The sequence below is a fragment of the Diorhabda sublineata genome, chromosome 6 (assembly GCF_026230105.1).
Source record: "Diorhabda sublineata isolate icDioSubl1.1 chromosome 6, icDioSubl1.1, whole genome shotgun sequence".
Lineage (NCBI taxonomy): Eukaryota > Metazoa > Arthropoda > Insecta > Coleoptera > Chrysomelidae > Diorhabda > Diorhabda sublineata.
Genome location: NC_079479.1, coordinates 25,255,486 through 25,278,063, shown reverse-complemented (window position 1 = coordinate 25,278,063; position 22,578 = coordinate 25,255,486). Strand labels below are relative to the sequence as shown.

At 32.0% G+C, this 22,578-nt stretch overlaps 1 protein-coding gene across 3 annotated transcripts in view; it reads right to left on the bottom strand.

Annotated features, from left to right (window-relative positions):
- The window catches only part of LOC130445363 (zinc finger homeobox protein 4), a 282,274-nt gene that overhangs the window by 53,976 nt on the left and 205,720 nt on the right, over nt 1–22,578 (bottom strand). For all 3 annotated transcript variants that reach the window (XM_056780950.1, XM_056780949.1, XM_056780951.1), the window contains exon 2: nt 7,712–7,833. The gene's annotated coding sequence lies outside the window, so the exon portion shown is untranslated. The remainder of the gene's footprint in view (nt 1–7,711; nt 7,834–22,578) is intronic.

Sequence of the window (22,578 nt, the reverse complement as noted above, 5' to 3'; positions counted from 1 at the left end):
CAATTCAAAATTGACCGTTCCAAGATGCTCTAATGGAACGATGGCGACATGTCCAGTTATTCCGAAATAACTTCGTGCGCAAACAACTTTTGTTGGGTTTTGCTTGTCTTGAAATATCTATTCAGTCGATTCTCGTCCATTTTGGGGTTCATAGCATAGATCCATGATTTGTCGCCTTTTGAGGCACGCCGATTGCATTTTTCAGCATTTCTTTGCGCCGATCGACACGAGCTTTTTTTGAACGATTGTCAAATTATGCGGTATCCAAAACGAAAAATCTTATTGACAGCCAAATTTTTGTAAATATTGAATTAGCTTGAGATGATGCTCCATCACCAAAAGTCGAAGTAAGTTGTTGGACACACTGCTGTCATAGAAAATAATGTTCGCAACTGAATTCCATTTATTGACCAAAATGAATGTTTCAAGTATTTGTAAACAACTCGCACTGCACACGCTCTGAGTACGTTCAACATTAAAAATATTAAACTCAGTGATGGAAATGTCAGATTTGACATATTCACATCAGCGTTGCCATATATCAAAACTTAAGTAGCAACCCTCGTAAACAAGTAATTAGGTAGATAGAGAAGGAGGGAGACAAGGTCCAAAAGGAAACTAATAAAATAATTTACACACAATAAGGTTTAATATATCCTATTAAATGGATTACAAACTAAAAGTTCTAATCAAAGAGCTCCCTATGAAACTGACAAAGAGAAGCCAATATTTTTATTTTTTAATTATTATTAGACATAAACGTCAGTATTATCAACTGCTCGTTCAACATAAACTTTTCAGTTAGGAAACTTATTCATTTGGTCTATTGAATCGTTGGAATAAATCCATTTTTGCCGAGCTCAGCGTTAAACTACAAAGAAAAATGAAAATAAGCCCTATATACGTGAAAAATATATTAAAGAACTTTCACAATCGGTCAACTAAATATTCTGTAAGAAAACGCGACTGGAAAGTGAATAGTCTGTAAGGCCTTTTATTCTATAGAAAAAAAAAACATAGTAAGTTATGCAGAAAATTCTCATACATGTTTTAAGTGAAGTTACATTTTTATATTCGCGAAACTCATATGAAGTCTCTTCTCTTCAGTTATTATTACTTTTGAAACCTGGAGACGGATCAATACATACGTACAGCATTTTTTTTTGTTATTATTAAAAAGCGGATTCTACGCTAGATGTATATTGCACGCATATTAAACGAATGGATTATAAAATATGAGATTAATTATCACTTGTCACTTCAAAACATTTAATTTTCAAATAAAATTCTTAATACTACCTTAAGAACTACAATTACATTCAAATTGACATCAAGTAAGTCATATTTCTATCATCCCCTTAAATTTTCGTTGCCACAAATCCGCAAACGTTGACCCAAACTAAAAAGGACACCTGGTCTGTTATTTTAGGTCGCGGGTTTCGGTAGCCTTGACGATATCGCCACCGAGATGTGGTGGAAAACTCCCCTTTTACTATCCAACTCTCTCTATCTCGCTTTAGTGCTTCACTACCCTCATTCAACGACCGGTTGCTGACCATTCATAGAATACTTTCCCTTTCGCTATTGTTGAATTCAGAACGGTCAAAAAATATTAAATGATGGGAATTTTTATGCATTCCTATGGCATGGGCTATCTTTTAGAAATATTTATAGTAATCGAAAGAGTCACGCTATACGAGGGTCGACTAAAAAGAACCAGATATATTTAGAAGAAAATTGATTGATTCAGTTAGTTAACAACATAACCAATACCAAGAACAACTAAGAAACAGCAGATATCATATAACTAAATATCATACTTCATATTCTAAAAGATTGAAATAAATTAAGTGAGTGATTCACTGACAAGTATTTCTATTTGGAATGGTGTTAACTAAACCATAACCACAAATCGTAATTCACGACCTTATTACATCTTGTAAACCCTTTACCTTGTACCTCATAAAATTCTAACATTATTGGTTTTGAGTTATTGGCGCCATCGAAACTGAAATATATAAATCTCAGTATTCGGTTTTGCTCTTATGGTTGAATCGTATCTCACACTACACTACCATAACTTTCACCTTCGTAAAAATAGTTTTTATTGTTCCACTCCACCGCAAAGACCAATATCATAAATCTAAACGACGATTTTATAGAGTTCACGCTATCAGTAGACGACAAAAGCTTTTGGAGAATGTAGCAAGCAAAGGAAAGATTGATATTTAACAGAAATTTGTTGAAGAAAATAACTTTTTCACTTTTTATGTTCATTAGTTGCCTTAAAATGTTAAAAATGGTTGTCGATTATTTCCGAAAACATGATTTAAATAGCGACTTCATTTTTATTGAGAAAAAAGCATAACTCTTTTTTAAGACAGATTGAAAATTGTTTCTAGAAATTATTGCAACTTTAGCGTATGCGTTATCTAGAGATTCAACTTTCAAAATAGCTTAATAATACATCAAATATTTGCTGTACGTATTCGTAGAATCACTCCGGGATTGAGATCTGCTAATGTCGCTTACGGGTATTCTCATCAAGAAAATTGGGATATAAATTATCCCTTCAGTAGTTCAGATAAAATTATAAAAATCTTATGAGGATAAACTTCATGAGCTCGACTAGAATCTTCTTCTAAAGTCCCTCCTAAACTGTCACATGTCATGTAATGGTTTCAAAAGGTATATTCTTGATTCTGTAATAAATCCAATTCCTTACAGCACACCGCTAGCCCTTCCTAACGACGTTTCTAAAAATTTAAGTTTTTCAATAAAATCTACTGTTATTGCTTGCGATAGACAAATGTATTTTCCAAAAATATGATCTGAAGAAGAAGTTTTTCAGTTAATTCTTTCATACAACTGTATCATTCTTTCGAAGGAAATGGGTCTGAAACCGATGTCGGGTTTAAATAGTTGAATTGAATAAACTTTGCAATTTTTCGCACGTCTATACTAGTCATCATAGCGCTGATATAAATTTTTGAAAAGTATAATATTTTAACTCCGCCCTCATTTCTTCCTACAACGCGCTAATCGCTTGCTTACGTCACCAGCGCCGATCGAAATTCGCTCGACAAGCTACATCACCATCCACACCATGTTCGTTCTATCGTTTTACCATATTATCGCGTCATATTAGTTAGTTATTAGTATTTTTGATAGGATGTCGAAGCCTAAATCGACAAAGGTTCGTTATAAATATTGTATTGTACCAAAATATACCAACAACACTATAATTTCATAAAATAAAGTATTTTTAAGTATCCATGGGGGATAAAAATTACGAAAAAAATGATATGATGCAATGAAAAAGGACAATAAAAGGAATAATGTTTTATCAAGTACAAGTGATCGGTTTTATTGTGAGTATCATTAATAAAAAGTTGTATTTTTAAGATGTTTCTTGTGATTCACGTTTAACATGGAGAAATTTTTATAAAAACTTTTATAAAACTACATCTTTTATGTAAGTTGGTTGAGACTTTTTGCTAGTTATCAGGCATCAACTAAATTAAATTAATAAAATGTAGGGATACTATAACTTGTAGAAAAAAATGATATTTTCCTATCTCATTTTGATTATTTTGTGATGAAAATCAGACCCTTTCTTCACTCGAACACCATAAATTCAACGAAATTCCAGTCGAATTCGCTTCAAATTAAATGTATTATATTTGTTTAAACTTTAACACTTTATATCTCAAAATTAACAGTTTGTTGCAATAAAACCAAACATTTATTTCTTAGCTATTTCATAAAGAAACATACTCTAACTCAAAACATAAATTTGGGGTTTGAAATTTCTTTCTTTTGAAACAATTACCCATATGCATGCGGTTTATCGGGGAAATAATCACAAAATTTAAAAGTTTCGGTTCTTAGTCTTTTTTTTTGACAATCTCTTTTCTTATCTTTTAGCAATATGTGCAGTCTTTTATCCAGTCTTGTTTCATATGTTGAAGTGGAAGGTCTTGATCTAGCTACGAGTTGATCGACTAATCTTTTGACGAGGACAAACAAACAAAACTTCAAATGGGACAGTGGTTTCTCGTTTTTCTTCTTTCCTACACACTTTAAGCGTTCATGGCAAACATCTCTAATCCCCAAAAGAACATTTTCCTCCACCACTCGAGAGATTTTCTTAGGTAACAGTATGATGATGCGTATTGATCCGCGCGATCAAAACCACCCCTTGAAGCCGTGTAGTTAAAACAAATTTTTGGCTGTTCCACATTTGATCACATCCTCATACCAATATTGTTTTTGTAATGAATCCACCGTTATCACTCAACTGCGTAACCACCCTTTTATCTTTCCAGGACAATCATTCCTCTCTTTTTATAAGCGTTTCATTTATTTTGATCTATTTGGGTTTCTTAATGGGATAAGGTATGCCCTTGCTAATTATTTTTATTGTACACAGTTTCTGAAATTCTGAGATGTATCGGCAAACAACGTGAATTATTTGAATTTGAACATTATGCGAAACAACAAATATCAATTTTTGCACCTACTGACCGAAGGTAAAATTGAAGAAAAGAGAGAGAGATCGGAAGGAAGGAAATATCTTGGTTGCGAAACACCAGGCAGTGGACAGGACTACATGATATACAATCCTTAATACACACCGCCAGAAATAGAGAAGCCATGGTAAATGTTATCGCGATCATCCATTAGTGGATACGCATTGAAAGAAGAAGAAATTTTCCAAGATCATTATAAAGTAATAGCACCTTGAAAGTGTGCTATTTTTTCCAGAAATAAGAACTCATTATAATTATAAATAATATGTATTATCCAAATTAAATGTTTGAAAATGCCAAATTATTAGATTAAGAGTATTTTGATGAACAAAAGAGGAAGCAAATCCATATTATACGATCAAAGAGCCACCCGAGAATATTTGAATTAGTTTGGAGAAACAATAAAATCATATGTTTGTATTCTTCATAATTTTTTCGGAAAGAGCAACGCCGAACGATTCATCATATGGAAGGTATGGCTTCAAGGGCATCATACAGAACCGTTTCTCGATCATTTGATCACTGCGATATGATAATACAAAACGCTACATTCACTTCCCAATCAATTAACCAAAGACAGGTTGATATCCCATAAAGGAGCTTGTGATTATTCGGTGGAGTATACGTGGAATTGTTCAGTTTGGAGTGAACTGTTCAATCTGTGAATTATTGTGACTAATTCGATCGAGTGAACTAATATTAATCGAAATTTATAAGTTATTTTTTGAGATAACAATAGACGTACACCATCTCGAAGCTGATTAATTTTATGGAAACAGTTTCTTAGCAAAACTACAAAATAACTGTTAAATTATGTACATAATTACCTTGAACTATTAATGAATGTTGAACGAATATATACATAAATAAAAAATTAATTATTAGAACGTAAAAGGATAGTATTTCTTAATTATAAAGATATATTTTATTTTCTGTCCGAATGTATCAAGTAACTATTATTTTAAAATCGATGAATACATTTGAATAAATAATAAACTTCTGTGTGATGAACAATTTTGATTTATTTGACGTTCCCATAGTAAAAATAATGTTTATAAGGTCATTGTACTGGATGCAAATAAAAAAATTATAGTTGTCGGTTTTATCAGTAGAAACAATAGACTAAAATGTGTATAGCAGCTGATATATATGAATCAACAGGTAGTTTTATTTTAAAATAAAAGAGACAACTAACGGATTAATTTTATTAGGAACAAAAAATATAATAATTTCAATTAAGTTTGAAACAGATTTGAAATTATCATTTCACTCAATCAAAAAGATGTAGTTTATATTTGAACTAGCGAAATCAATTTCTGGATTTTTGATATTCTAAAAAATCAAACATTTTCAGCTCTTCGTCGGTTGTGAAATGCATCTTCCCCACCATACAATGCCGTTTATTGCCATCCGTCAGTATTTCGGAACTCCCTTTGCACAAACTTTGATATATCCTAAGCGGTTTCTTACGTTTCTTATGTTGTGGATACAGAACTTGCTGACAACGGGGATCAACTCGCTGATGATTAACGCTAATCGACATGGTCGTCTGTATTTGGATTCTCTACACCTCACACAGTTAGGAATGAATGTTCGAAAGAACGTCTTTATACACCAAGACTAGAACGAACATTGTAGAAATCTCGTCAGGGCGAGAACTGGGAGAAAGAGTTTGGCAGCATCTACGGAACCTTATTTTATGGACAAACCTCGTACTTTCAAAGGACTTGAATGAACCAAATGCAACTCTTCCAATTCGACATGATAAGATAATCAGAAATATAGGAAACAGGACAGTTATAAACATAATTAAGATGACGTTATTTTCATTGAGAACAATTGTATTAGGAAATGTTTCAATATGTTTGTAGTTGAGGAAATTGTATTTGAAAATCGTCATGTCGATAGCCAAGAGAAAGCAGAAGCTCTCAATTCTGGAATAAATTCAACAAATTTTCTCTAATGTTTCGGGTGTGAAGACTCGTACCAAAAGTCTAGGTCAAATTTGATCTATACGAAACGTTATATGTTTTTAAACGCAATTTTAATTGTAAGAAATATAAAATCAAGATAATTTATCAACAAAACCACACAGAAAAGGTCTAAGAAGTAAAAAATTATGCACAACTCGACATTGAATTGAGTTTTTGTGATTCGTCAACACAGCAGTTGATACAAACTCTATTATTTTGTATTCAGGTGTTTGTTTTGCTTTGTGCACAACAAAAATTCAAGTTGGATCATGGGTTTCTAATTTTTGTAATCTAAATAATTTAGTACATAAATACTCAAAGCATTATACAAAATTTTAAGTTGAATCGCTTACTACTAAATTCAAGTATTTCCAATTGAATTTCAATGCAAAAAATGATTTTTGGCAGTGAATTATACGATTTAAGAAGTCCAGAAAATGTAGATATTGGATAATATTAGTGATGAAATGATTAAAAGTCTGATCTAAAAGTATGACATGCTCCTAACATACGAAGGCTGCTACTTAAGTTTTGAGATAGACAAGTAAAAAAAAATATGTATAATTGATTATTGTTTTTTAAAATATCATTAGCACTTTTGCAAGCGTTTGACCGAATTGTCGAAGTATTTTTTCTATTTCGATTGAGGGGTACCTCCAAAACATGTGATTTGAACACATCAACTGCTTCTTCAGGTGTAGAAGAACGTTGACCCCGCAATTTTTTTTTCATCTGCGTGAATAAGATGAAATCGTTTGATGCCAAACCAGGAATAAACGGCGGATGACCCATTAATTCGATATTTTGATTGTTCAAAAACGTTTTTGTTTAACACTTATGTGTTCGAATTTTCGTGGTGGAGAATGATTCGTCTTCTGCAATTGTTTTACCTGATATTTTTGAACACATTTAGCAAACAAATTCTGATGTACTATTCAGAATTGAACGATCTACGTTGATTTCAGAAAATCAACAAAACACTGTGGCTTATACAAATGTAATTTCGTACGGTAATACTGAAAGTATAACCTGAAAAAATATTTTAACACTCTACTAGAAGATGTGATACGTTTATGGATTAAGAACGCCCCTTCATTTTATTACTCTCTCATTAATAATAATAGACTATTCCTAAATCCAGTCCGCTACTTTGTTGTATTGATTCATTATAGTGAAAATAGAAAAAAAAACATCAGATGGAATTACCTGTAAATTTCGGCATGTAGAAACAATAATTCTTTTGAACTCTTCTTAAGCAGCAAAATCTTGACACAATTGTATCTGTCTTCAAATTTTAGTTGCGTTAATCCTTTGAACCGATGAAATAACTGAAATTAAAAAATACTATGTCAAAAAAAGAAGACGAAATTGTCAGTATAAAGCACGGTACAATGATTTTTCCTTTTTTTAAAAAAATGGTGAAGGCTCATGGCGGAGGAACCTGAAATGACGTTGACATGATTAATACGTTTTTTTTTTGGTAAAATACCATTCATATTCATTCAAATGAATGAAATCCTCCTAGCACTGGAATCCAAATACCAAAATTCGACTCTCGAAATATTCCAAAGAATTTGGTAGGCCATGACTCACGATAAATTAGAGGATACTAAGAACGACACTTTATCCCCACCATGATTGTCCTATTGTGTAAACGTTTTATGTACCTGAATTACAGTGTTGCCGGAATTATATGAAATATGAACTGCTTGATCAGTCGATTAATAATCAACAGTAGATGGAATGTGAATAAGGATTATTTATTCTTGATCATTTTTATAATTATGAGGATTCCCATTTATATATACGTTCATCTTTCAACTTCCATTTTAATTACAAGGTTTATTATTCACTTGAAGATGTCAGTTACAGTACGAGGGATGTAAAAGTTTTCGACTTCTATCCGAAGTTCATCAATCCATATTATATGCTTAGTTTCCGTTTGATACGCGAATAAGTGAAAATTTTTCTGAAAATAGGATAACAGCGTATCAAGATGTCGTTGAATATTTGTGTCTGAAAAGCAATAGGTCTCTACGAACGAAAATGGAGTTAGATACTGTGTTATAAGACTCTGCATTATTATTTCAAATACAGTTTTGGTCGGGAAGTCCAAAAACTGCAGTAAACAGCAAGAAAATATCGATAAAGTTCACCAAATAATACTAGAAAACCTTTAGATTAATGTTGAGAGATACTACATTGAAATATGACAACTTTGATGTGAGTTTGTTGAATCTGACAATGCGATCATGAAATTTCACATTTTGAATGGTGAACGTACATAGAACGTGGTGTCATACAAGTGTTGTTTGAGTCGTTCAAAGATAGTTAAAAATTTTCGTGCGATGATTTTCTATGACTTTCGATGTGAATTAAACCAACAGCAGTGTGTCGATCAACTCGCTTCGATTTTTGGTGATGGAGCACCATCTCCAGCCATCATATTTCGCTGGTTTTCCGAATTCAATCGTAGTCGCACTTCACTACAGGATGAATTTTGTGAAGGTCGTCCAACATCAAATATTGTGCCAGAAAACATCGATGCTGTTCGTAAACTGATGCTGCAAGATCGTCATGTGACATACCGTGAGATTAAGGCTTTGCCAGAAGGCGAATCATTTTTTATCACTACAAAGTGAGCTCTCACACATCAGTTCAAAAAAAAACATTTTTGAATAGTCAAAAAAACATCGAATTAAAGGGTCATCCGCCGTTAAGACCTTGTTTAGCACTTAATGATTTTTTCTAATTATCGCAGATAAAAATAAATGACGTCAACGTTTTTATTGGTTTATCTCAAAATTTGAGTAGTAACCCTCATAGAATAGGCTTTCAGCATATTAAAAATGCTCTATATTTACTGAAGAGCTATGCGAAAGTAAGTTATTCGCCGTTGTTTGCCCAATTGGACCAAAAGCGCATTCGAATAAACATTTTTTAATCCTTATTGACTCAGTTTAGACTGAATTTTTAACATCATTTATAATAAAGATCTGTCACTGCCATGGGCGGACCCAGGGTCTTGATAAACGGGGGGTCATTAGTATTAGGACGAGTCCTCCCCCAGAGACATGGTATTTTAAGCCTTTATCCACAAAATATAAGTTAATTACGTTGTTTTTGACAGCATAATAATGACGAATTTCACGCCATTTGTACTTTAAACCTCAATTCCTCATCGATTTTGAATCGTATATCACAACGCCCTTTTATAAGAAACAAAAAACCATGTTAATTAATCAGGGTTTAAGAAGGGTCATGAAGCCCATGACCCTCCCCGGATCCGCGCTTGGTCACTGCACTGGTAAACGAAAAATTGTTAATACACCTTTCCAAAGGTCCACAAACCCATCTTATCCATGAGTCCGATTGTAGCCTCAATTGGAGCACCACCGGAACAAATTGCACAATTTGTAACAAATATTTTAACTAATGTATATTATTTAAATGACGATTATTTTGTGAATGATTCATTTGATATTTCTTATCAATTCAATATCATAAAACTTCCAGATAAACACGTGTTGGCTAGCCTAGATGTCGTTTCACTTTTCAGTAATGTATACTTGCCTAATTCTAATTCTAAATCTATTGATAAAAACTGGGAATAGATCAGTAACCATTACAGTATAAATAAGAATTCACTTTTAGAATTAATATCATTTCTTTCCAATAACACATATTTTTCTTTTAATAAAAAATTTTACAAATAGACTTTTGGTACACTGGTACTGGCATCCTACGTCGTGGACGATGTATTAGACATAGTGATCTCTATACTTTCCTTTAACCCATTTTTCATTAAAAAATTTGTTGCTAATATTATCGTCTCCATACCTAGTAATGGTTTAAACGAAATCTTAGATACAGTTATGACCCACACATCCAATTCATAATAAAAGTAGAAGACAACCATTCCGTACCATTTTTTGACACGTAGATTGTATAATTCTATCGTAATAGATTGGTACAGGAAACCATGTAGCTCAGGTAGATATCTGAATTTCCATTCATAGCATAAACAGTCTATAAAAAAGAATTTGATAAAACAAATGAAAAATAGAATAATAAAAATCCCTAACTACATTTTCCATAAGCATCCATCTAAACCTCTATAAAGCTTCCTCAACGAATTGGCGAAAGACTTCTTCTACAACTAGAGCACCGTCTTCAAAGGTGTGTCGAAAAAACTGAAAACTGTATGCATGAATTACTGAAATGAAATAGTTGATATAAACTTTGAATGATGTAATGAAGGAAGATGTGTGGGACTCGACGTATATCTCTGTGATTTTAGGAGGGATTTGGCAACAGCGCGGGATATTGCCAGCGGTTACACATACATCCACCAACGCCGGAGAAACTATTCTCGTTTTCTGCAGCGATTTTGTTTGTTATCTGTTTGATTTATTATTGTTGATTTATTTATGTCTAAGCAGGTGGGCAACTGATTTTCATTTGTTTTTCATTATAGAGTATCGCTATCATTAAATTAATATATAAACGTTTGAAAGTACTGCGGAGAGCAGTCTCAACGAGGGATTATTGAATTAAACGCAATAAATTATACGATGAAATGACACATCTTATGTGTGCCACTTCAAGTTCTGTGTCGGTAGTTAGTTTACCGGTTTTTGTGAACATACCTACGGTATCGAAAGGTATAATGTAGTTTATAAATATAACAAGTTTAGTTCTATATACGAGGGAGTGTCACTAGAACTCAAGTAATCAAGTATTTTGAGTACAATAATCTTATAACGGTGTTTATAATTTACCACATGGTATATTCAACGTCTTTAATTAACGTTTTGAAAAGGTTTTTATCATCATCATTGTTTTAAACAATCGTTTTGCACATACTTATGATAACATCTTGGAATCTAGTCGGGAAACTTTCAATTTTTTGTTGTGAAGTAAGTCTAAAAGTTCATCAGTAGATTTGTTTGTAGGATAATTGATTTTTAAGTCAAAGACTGGCGACCATACAAACAATTTATCTTATTACGAAGTACTGGGTATATATATTTTGACTCATCACTCCATATCACTTTCTCCCAATCTTCTTGTGCCCAATTTTTATTTTCTTTAACTCACTGCCACCCTTCCATAATGGCCAGCTTCTTTTAATCTTCTTTTCACTGAAGAAGTACTCAAAAGCAGATTCATTGATCTGAGCTGCTATCTCCAGGCTCATGAGTCGTTGATCACGTTTACTTTTCAATACTATACGTTTATCTTCAGCGGTTTTCATCGCCAAAACTTCTGGTGGATGCATATTTTTTCATGTTGTAGTCTACTTACGTCGAGGTATTTTTAATTCGTTAGTAATGATACGGTTATTTTTGCACATGAAGACTTTCGGTTTCAACCGATAGTTTTACCCCCGTAAACAATTCTGAATTCCACAAAAAAGATATCTTGGTCCAAAAAATATAAATCACAGCACGCTCTTGACTCTCACTTGGCTAATTGGGACTAAACTACAATCATGAACACAGAAAAGATTATTTGATTATTCACAGCTAAATAATATTAAACAAATCAGCCGGTATTTGAAGTTTTAACTTGGCGCAATCACCAATAAAATATAAACAAACGTATCAAGTAAAAAATTTAAGGACACCATTATTTTTGGTTTCTAAGAAACCTTTTCGACCATCACTTCACAATAAGAGAAGTTTATTATATTGAAATTTACTAAATGTTTTATGAGGTGCTTCAGATTTAATATTCCATTACTTCCTAAGTCGGAATGACCTTAAACAAACGACTTTTGACTGTGTAGAACTGAAAGGCGTTAAAGAGAAAATTTTCAACGTGATTAATTGATGGGAAAATAATCCCTTAATTGATTCCACAAATGTAAAAATATCAATCAGTTCTCGTGACTCAGAGTTGAGAGTACTAACACAATCTCTTGCTACTTCATTTATCGCCTGTCTTATTAGAAAGTGATATGTATGAGAACGTTGTACATTGCGATATACACAAAAATGTGTGTAAATATCAACGCTCTTTTCACAAAGTTGACTGTTAATTAACGACTTACATAATCTGAATAAATATATCAGAACATATCCTGAGAGAATAACTGATACATCACCATATAGCTGATTTTTAGATTTTACATTTCCAAAAAGGTTAAATAAACGATTATTTATATGGAAATATTTGTTGAAATCTCAATCAGAACTTTTTTATAATATAATTTGCAGAAAATTTACTCAAATCTCGAGTTTGAGTGAATAAATATTTTTTCCGCGAATTGAATATCTTGGAATTTATTATTCTATTTTTTGTGCTTTGAACATTTCTAAATGTTGAAAAATATCATTTTACCGAAATTAATACAAGGTTTCATATCAGATTCTTCTTGAATGATTCCCACGTCACATTTGTGAACTTTTCTACAATTTTTGTGCCTTTTCTACAACATATCACACGGTTTTTTGTCCTCGCATCACATAGTGACCTTTAATTCCTACATACCTAACTTATGTAGTTACCACAGATAGAAGATACCTTCTAATCCAGTCAAATTAGATTTTGTTTAAAAGAAAATTCAATTTATTTATATCATTCACTTCTTATGGTCCATTTAAAGTATAATTTTTTAAGAGGGCTTCACCACGTGTCAATTTGATCTCCTTTTACTTTAATAATTAACTTTGAAGAGAACCAACTCGGTTTTTGCTTCCATTGAAGTGTTCGCCCAAACCATCCAGGAACCTCTTCCAAACCACATTTTCTTTAAGTTGAAACGCGGGAATCTTTCTCCAGATTTTCTGTAGATTCGTTTTCTTCCAGTCCAATTCTCTAGGAAATCGTAGGGGTTAATTTGAGGTCAACTGCAGAAGTTTAGATGCCTTAATACTTCTGACTATCCAGCTATTTCTCGCGTTGGGAGTAAGGTAGATAACCTTTTATAAGAGTCAGTTACCGCTGTTTTTTTTCGAGAAAACTTCTTTTATATATGAAAGTTAATTTGAATATTAGTTTTATCTCCAAATAAAGAATTTCCACTCTGAATACGGTGAAATAAACAATATAAACACCATTTTTCACAGTATCTATGTATTAGTGTACTGAATATTAAAAAAAATGTGATATCCATATTACTTTTTCTCAAAAATCAAATTTATCAAGCAAATTTGACTGGTCTATATAAATTAATGTCGAAATCTGCACATATAAACGGCTCTATCGGTATACGATCATCGTTTCGTCCAGAATTTGTTCCGCATTTCATGGTAACCTTGAAATACCTGCATAGATTCGATTAATTCAACAAGCTGTCTTATTAGAAATTGATAAGTTTGGTCCAATATTGATGTAAATATCTCTGTATATCCGTAGAAGTCTCGTTCTCAACTTTGGAATGCGTAGGTAGAGAAACATTGTTAGTTAACACCATAGGTGTTCGAAATATTTACAGAATATTATTCAGAAGAATATAAAAGAGTAAATTAATTTAAGATGAGTCATTGGGATATCAGAAAAAACGCATAAATTTAAGACCACACACACAAAAATTTGTTTTTGGTTATTATCATTATGAATAATAGAATCAAACTTCAAATGAAATACATTAAAAAATCAAGACTGATGAATACGAAGTGCAAGAAGTGTTAAAATTCAGATGAAAAATAATAGTCTGAAAAGAAATGTGAGTCAATTAAGACGAAAGAAAAATATATTTCACAAAGAAATAAATTTTACGGCTTACATCTACTTTTTATGAGAAAATAGTTACTATGGATATGTTAGAAGCGTGAAGACTTACTGGTGACGTCAATGCCTCACGGAGGTCGTATAACATAAATCACGTTAGAAATGACAAATGACAATTACTTGTTGTTTGACACATGTCACAAAACGCATACAGAACACATTATAGTTAACAGATGTTTTGTTTCTGAATCAGCAAAACTTGACACATATACGCTATTTTTTACTATAATAGAATGTAGCTTACAAAAAATGCACTTTGAAGGCGTGGCGTTAACGAAATGACACATTTAGTTAGTAACAGCGCTCTCCAAAGAGTTCGTGAAGATGTCCATGTCTCACAAAATATAATAAAAATCACGTTCTAAATGACAATGACTTGTTTGACACAAAACACATAATAGATGACACAGAACACGTTATGGTTGACATATGTCGTCTTGTTTCTGAATCACCAATTTTGATACAAATTCGCTGGTTTTTACTATAATAAAATGCCGCTAACAAAAAAAAACATTGTAGAAGCGTGGCGTTAATGAAATAATACGCTCAGTTGGTTCTTCAACGAGTACGTGAAGTCGTAAAGACTTACTGATGTCACGTCAATGCCACACAGAGGTCGTATAACATAAATCACGTTAGAAATGACAAATGACAATTACTTGTTGTTTGACACATGACACAAAACGAATAATAAATGATACAGACCACATTATAGTTGACAGATGACGTTAATTTTCTAAATTAGCAGAATTTTATACAAAAACGCTATTTTTACTACTGTGATACTGTGCTGCTAACATTTAGTCGATAACAGCGTTCTCTAATGTGTTTTTGAAGATTCTATAGCGAAGAAAATGCCCCACGGAGTGAGTTTTGTTTTGGAATAGAAATACGGAGGTAGCTATTTTACTTTTTATATTAACCTCGTATAATACTCTCGATGTACATTTTTCGTTAGTGCAGATGCGTGTTATACGAAATTTATGGGAATATTAATGAAAATATTGATCATAATAGACCACACTTTTGATAAATAGTTATTCAAACATTATTGTGTGCAAGACTAATGAAAGAAATGACTCAAAATGGCATTCATTGTAATTGTATTCAACTCTTGAGGCTATATAATTTGTATAGAATCTTGTGAGCAGCACGTAGATACATTTTTTGTAGGATAGATTCATATTTTCTGGATTTAACATTACTTCTCTAAGAATAATTTGCTCCTCTTTTTATTTGAACCAGCTGCATCATTTAATGATAGTTCAAAGATATATTGAACCGACTTGTAAAAAAATTAATGCAAGAATGCAGTTATCATAGCAAAAATCTATTGAATAGACTATAAAGCTTCCTTAGCCACCCGATTTTCTGTATTTAGTCACAAGTGACTATTTCTAGATTCTAAATCAAAAGCAATAATTTGAATTGTGTTTTTATTCGAGCCATATGATTATCTAAAAAAACAAATATTCATTTTGCTAAGATATAATAGAAAAATATGAAAAATACTTTTGAATATACTACACGCCACTGTCTTAGGCGAAATTTATTTGCTTAACAGTTAATCTCGGGCGTTTTATTAGTGTCATTAAATTCTTGAACTCTTACCAAACCCTACATAAGTAATTATAAAATGGTAGGTGAAGTAATAATAACATATGAGCTATAAATAACATTTCTTCTTTATGAATAAATTATTGCGATGTAACAGGACCTTGCAGTTTAGTGTTTAGAACGTAAAATTCAGTAATTATAATTGAAAAATACAGAAAAAACTATTTTCTCTCAAAAATTTGTATAAATGAAAGCATAGACGTTCCTATAAACTATTTTTCTTACACTCAAATTATATGAGCTCTTATTGGGAACATTCGAAAATGTACTGCTTTTTAACTGACATATGACTTAACTGGAGTTAACTACATACACTTTTTATCAACAACATCAGCACGACAATTCATTCTAATAATTGATTCCAGTGGTTTCTGTAACAGGCATTTGTCCACGAGTATTCTGTTTCAAGAATCTACTATGACTTAGCAAATGTATCTTCGGCCTTTGAGCTTTCTTTTCTTGTTGATTTGGTCTGGATTCTTCATCCCTCCGCAAGAGGTGACTCACTTATGTACTTAAATATGTCTTTCTTCTTGTACAAAGTGACATCTGCTTGAGTTTTCGTTCACTAGATCATATTATTTACTTAGAATTCAAGATTTCTTGCTGCGTAGCCCTCTACCAAACTTGGGCGTATGAGGATTTTTAGATACAAACCTTGGTTAGGTTAGGCATGATAAGTTCTTCTTCTTCTTCTTCTTCTTCTTCTATCTTTTCTATAGGCGATTCTGCCTTTTTTCTTTCTTTTGTTGTGCGTTTAAGTTATATATATATATATATATATATATATATATATATATATATATATATATATATATATATATATATATATATATATAATAACATGTGAACCACGTTTTTTAATCTAACTCTCTAAAAGGCTTTTGTCAAATCAAGTCAATTAAGCAAATGAGCTTTCTCTTGGATTTGTTTAGTTACAAATACTGCGTCTGTACATGATCTCCCACTTCTAAAACCTTGTTGTTCATCCTCAAAAGATATTCTTTGATTTATTAGTTGGATCAAAATTTTGATTGTCATTTTTAGAGTGGTATTTGCATGATAGCTTCTGTTCGTAGATATTATATATTTCACTTTTTCGGTATCACTTTCTCTATTCATGTTAGTTTTGTCTCTAAATTTGACTCCTATGTTGCTGAAACTAAGGGAGTGGGTACGAAAAATCCGAAAGTAGGTGTTATGAATTGTTTCTCATAATTTGGTAATTGTTCCAAGTGTGAACTCTGTTAAGAGTTTAGTTTCAAGTATGGAAAATCTTAAAGAAAACGAACGATTTAAAATGATTGCCAAGTTTTATGAAGAAAATTAAGATCCTAAAGAATCGATTTTTAAGAATGGGAATAGTCCGACAAACATTTTATGGGAGCTTTAGAAGTCTAAGAATGTTTCTTATGTGTCTCAACTGAGACCAATTGAACGTTTTTGGTAAAATTTGGATCTGTCACGAATATTCTGGAGGTCGGGACATACTTTTTCAAATTAATGTAGTTGGTGAATCTCTACAATCAAAAGGTTTGTATATCGGTAAATATTTAAAAAAAGCTGCATATTATTAGAACATTATAGAAAAATGGGCCTCCACAACACTATTTCAACTGCCAAATAATTGGCCAAAAAATCGAAATTGGGCCAATAGATGAAAATACCCATGATGAGCCTCTGGGAAAAAATTCTTTGGTCTTGGATTATACATCGGAGAGAGATGATTTTGATTCCCACTGAGTTACGCCTAAATACAAACTTTATATTTATAGGAACCGAAGTTCTAGAAGCCACCTCTGGTAAATGCATATAAATCAGTACAGTGCATATATTTTCTTGCACGATAGCGATAAAAATCTTAAAGGCTGCAATTATTGCGTGTGAAGCATGTAACATGCATGTCTTAATCCAATTAAATAAATATTAAAGGAAACACCGCTAAGATAGAGCGTACTTTACCATTCCATATATTACGATTTTTGTTTTTTCTTTCTATTTTTGATTTGTATACAAATTAGTTGATTCTTCAACAATATTAGGAAAGATCTTATATTATGTTGGACACTTCGGTTTTGGACGCAAGAATTATTACAAATAATCAACAGAATTTATCTGTATTTATCATCAAAGATAATTTATGAACGATTCGTGTTATAATTAAATAACTGTACTTTCACCAGATGCAACAGACATGGTGGCACCCTCTAGCGATAAACAACAAATTCTGTCTTGAACTACAATGCTAATTTGCATAAAATATGATAACTTAATTTTATACATGATTACGAACAAATGAGAGACATCGTGATTCTATGGAATTAGATATTCCACCTCAATTATTTATACAGTGAGGATAATATTTTTATTGTAAGTTTCGGTGTCTGAATTCTGAGTTGCAGCAATTTTTCCTGTTACCTAATTTTAACGTTTCACTTGAAGAAAAGATATTTTCCGACAAAGACGCACGAGGGTGGTTAGACTAGTCTGTTACGAAGCGTGGAGAAGAACCGGGACGCATAACCTCGCTGTTTAGAATACTTATAGCCATGAGCAAAAAGGATGTACCAGTTTATGTTGCGCAACGCATCATTCTTCATTTTTTGGTTAAAGATAAAGTAAAATCCGCGGAAATATATCGAAACTTACTTGAGAAATTCTGGGAAGATTGCTAATCCAAGACTCAAGTGTATAAATGATGTTTCGCTTTCCAAAAAGGTCTAGAAATGGCGGGAAGCTTGCGTCCGAGAACAAGTCTTACCGATGAGAATGTCAATGCTGCAAAAAAAACTCATTTTGGGAGACCGACGCAGGACCGTACGTAAGAATTGGGAATCAGTGTAAGTAGAATTGAGCAAATAATTTATGTACGGCAAAATTTCAGCCAGATGGGTGCCAAGACTTCTGCATTTTGAGCAGAAATTCACACGCTGCGCAGGTCATATAGCAATAGAAATCACAGAGCTAAAGTGGAACCTTTTTTTTACCAGAAGTATTAGAAAAAATTCGGAAAACATCATGATTAAGAGCTAATTTGGAACTAACCTGAAATTGATGCCGAAAGATTTATTGTTCTTCCCATGTATAAAACCTGAATCTGATAGTAATTTCTGACTATAAAATATACAAGATTTGAAACTACTGTACTTCGTTTTCATTGATACAGTGCCAGGATATTGTGAATACAATTGGTCTTTAAATATGATACAGGAAAAGTTATCATGGTCACTACAACTTTCTAATAATTAGCGCTATTACGTAAAGTTGGAATTCTATCTAAGATTACGGTTGATTTTTCCAAAAAAGAAAATTTGGTAGAAGATGATTTATGATCCAATTATTAAAACCTATCAAATTACAGTGAATGATCGAACATTATTCAATTAGGAATAAACTAGATAGGCAAAGTTTATTACATAATTTCTTAATATTCTGATGGGCTTTTAACAAGCCCTTTCTGAAACTTAACCCCAAATGAACGGTTATGTCATGCAAAAATCGTTTCACTAATGTTTTCTCATTTAAGGGTAGTAGAGTATATTTTTTTATGATTTATGTTCGGTTAAGCGATTATCTAATCAATATTTAACATTTTTCTAATTGAAGAACAGCTTAAATAACAAAAAACAATTCAAAAATGGTCAGTATGATCATCATTTGTCACACACAATCATCAACATATGTTATAATAGCTGCCTTTAAATCTGCAAGCCGGTACGCGATTTTTCATCAACCCCCAATGCTAATGAGTCCCGTAATAAGTAGTTTTCTTGAATAAACCACGGAAAAAACATCTCAGTAAGGATGTAAGACCTCAGGTTAGCCTTTTCCTCTTGAATATATACGCATTTGTTCATTTGCCCTGCTTTAATATGACTAGAATTGATAATTAAAACAGCAGAAATAATAAATAGAAAGAGGAGTATCTAGAAATTATAGACCCGAACAATCCATACAAGAATTCAAAGGAAACAACTAGTATGATGGGGTCAACTACCAGGATAGATAACTCCGTACTAGTTAAGAAAATTTGGAAAAGAAGCAGGAGAAAAGGAAACCACAAGCATAGAAGGACAAGACATGGATCGAAGCGAAAAATTTGGCATAAGATGGAAAGAATTGGGAATGAATTCGTTAAATAGTATTGTTACAATTGACGAAGAGCTACAAGTTAACAAAATCATAGTACAAAGAAATGCCGGCTAGGACAGGAAGTCCCGATATCTACCAAGTTACTTATTCTTTCATTGGAAGACGTCCTCAAAGAACTATCAAGGAACCAAAAGGGGAGGATAAGAATTAACGAATCCTTCCAATCTCCACCTTATTGACAATATAGTGTTAATGTTTGAAGAACTTAACAGGACAGAAAAACATTGATGATTATTGATATAACAACAGACATAATCATAAAACAGATAGAGAGTTCGTTTTAACTCGGGCAGTATTTGGTTATATCCTAAATGACAGAACTAACGACTTACAGTGAAAAGTATCTGTAACAATGACATCAAAAAAATCTCTATTGAAAATGGTAGAGTACAATGGAGAGAACCATGTAAGAAATGCTGTTGGATGGATTTGTTACGTGATATAGGATTAGAGAAAATCTGAATTTGAAGCAACTGTTTCCTGTTGAGAATTGAAGTACATGATTTAGTGAAAAAGATGAAGCGATACCACTACAAGTTTAAGAAGTTCAGAAGTATTCATGAAGTTAATTTGTTTTCTTAAAGTCAAAAAACTATTCGTATTTAACACTATTTGACTTAAAAGATTGTTGCAACAATTCACAATGTTTGATGATCATTTACGTCATAAAATTAAATGGGATAAAAATTCTATTTAATAAAAAATCATCAGAACGTGAAATTATAATTAAAATGTTAATAATTATCATTTATATAATGACATTTAGCTTTTTGGCTCTATAGGATTATTAATTATAATATTGTAAGAAACAAATCACTTTAATTTTTATGCAAATCATCATATTAAAATATTAATTACCTCATATTATAGTGAATATGAAAGAATTTTGTCAATTTCGATTGGATATGCCGTGATGGGTTAAAAAAAGCGTATTTTACAACACCTGCTTTTTTTGTTCCACTAGTAATTATATTTAATTAATTTCTGAACCGATCGTGATGAGGAAATAATTTTAGTTTGACCATGAAGTTATAAATTTTGTTGTTTAAAATTAAATAAACCAGTAGCTGTAAAAAAAACGAGGTTTTTAATATACTATGTCCCATGATTCGTTATTATATTTGAGACTAACTGTTTATATGGGAAAATATAGAGGTTATACGTACGAGGGTAGCTGCTTAAGTTTTGAGATATGGCAACACTGATGTGATTATATCAAACCTGACAACGCATGGTGAACGTACTCAGAACATTTTGTCATAGTCCTATTTGGGTAGTTTAAACATTTTCGTGCTGTGACTCGCAAAACAAAAAAAACGTTTTTGAACAGTCAAAACATTGATTTGATTTGTTTTCCACCGTTCAGTCCTTTTTTGGCACCCCATGATTTCTCCTTATTGTCGCATGTCAAAAATAAATTGCGAGGTCAACGTTTTTCTGCACCTGAAGAAGCGGTTGATTCGTTCAAATCACATGTTTTGGAGGTACCTCTATAGCAAACTTTAGTAGCAACCCTCGTATCTATAAAACAATTCTAAAGGAGTTCGAACTTGCTCACTTTAATCCATTGATAAATGAGATCAAAATATGACGGTTGTTTAAGAATTTCTATAAACAAACTATTTATCTTTATATAGTGAAGTCAAATTAGTTCTGAAAATAGTAGTGATGTTACAAAAATTAAATATAGAGTTAAAAACTGATACGAATAAGGTTGATAACACCATTACAAATGAACACTAATAAGTTGTCGTCCTTCCTAAATTAATTTTATTCAAGTGCATAGGTTTTATGATATAATTAGTTTAGAGAAAAAGTTGTAAACCATACACTTATCTATAAAGAATGTTCTTATAATTATTTTTTTGAGACATACCGTTTTTAATGTCTAACAATTCTAAAAATTTGAAGAAAAATATTTAGAAAATAAATAAGAGTTCAAAACAAAAAATTATAAAAACGTTTTTGCAGTTTATAAAAACAAAAAAGTGAAAATTAATAATGAAACTACCTGCTTAGGTAATTTCCTATAAAGATATTTCATTTAAAATAAAACGTGTCTTACTACATTGTTAAGATCAACTTTTCAATACCTTTTGCGCGTATACGAGGTGTGGTTATTTAATAAGACTAGTGATATAAAATATTTTATTTAGAGACTAATTATGACAAAAACCTTTTTCCTCCCCCTCCTCTAACTTTTAGTCTTTTTAGTCAGTCATTCATTTCTCTTATCGACCATTTTGGAAACACTAAAACCACTTAAAGACACGTGGACGCGACAGACATTCATACACTTCTTTCAATAAATTATAAGTTTCAGTTTTTCCAAGTTTCATGTGAAATTTCACAACAATTCCTCTATTTTCATGACACGGCTACACTGGTTTGTCTACAGAGACGGTAGACATCGCATTAAAAAACCTAACCTTTAGCACATGCGTACTTTTTTTAGCAGCGCTAAACTCCTAACTTATTAGTCGCACCTTGTAGTATCCAAAGTTTCCAACATTTTTTTTCACTACTTTATACAAGCTACGAAATGTTTGATTGTTGCACGTGTACCA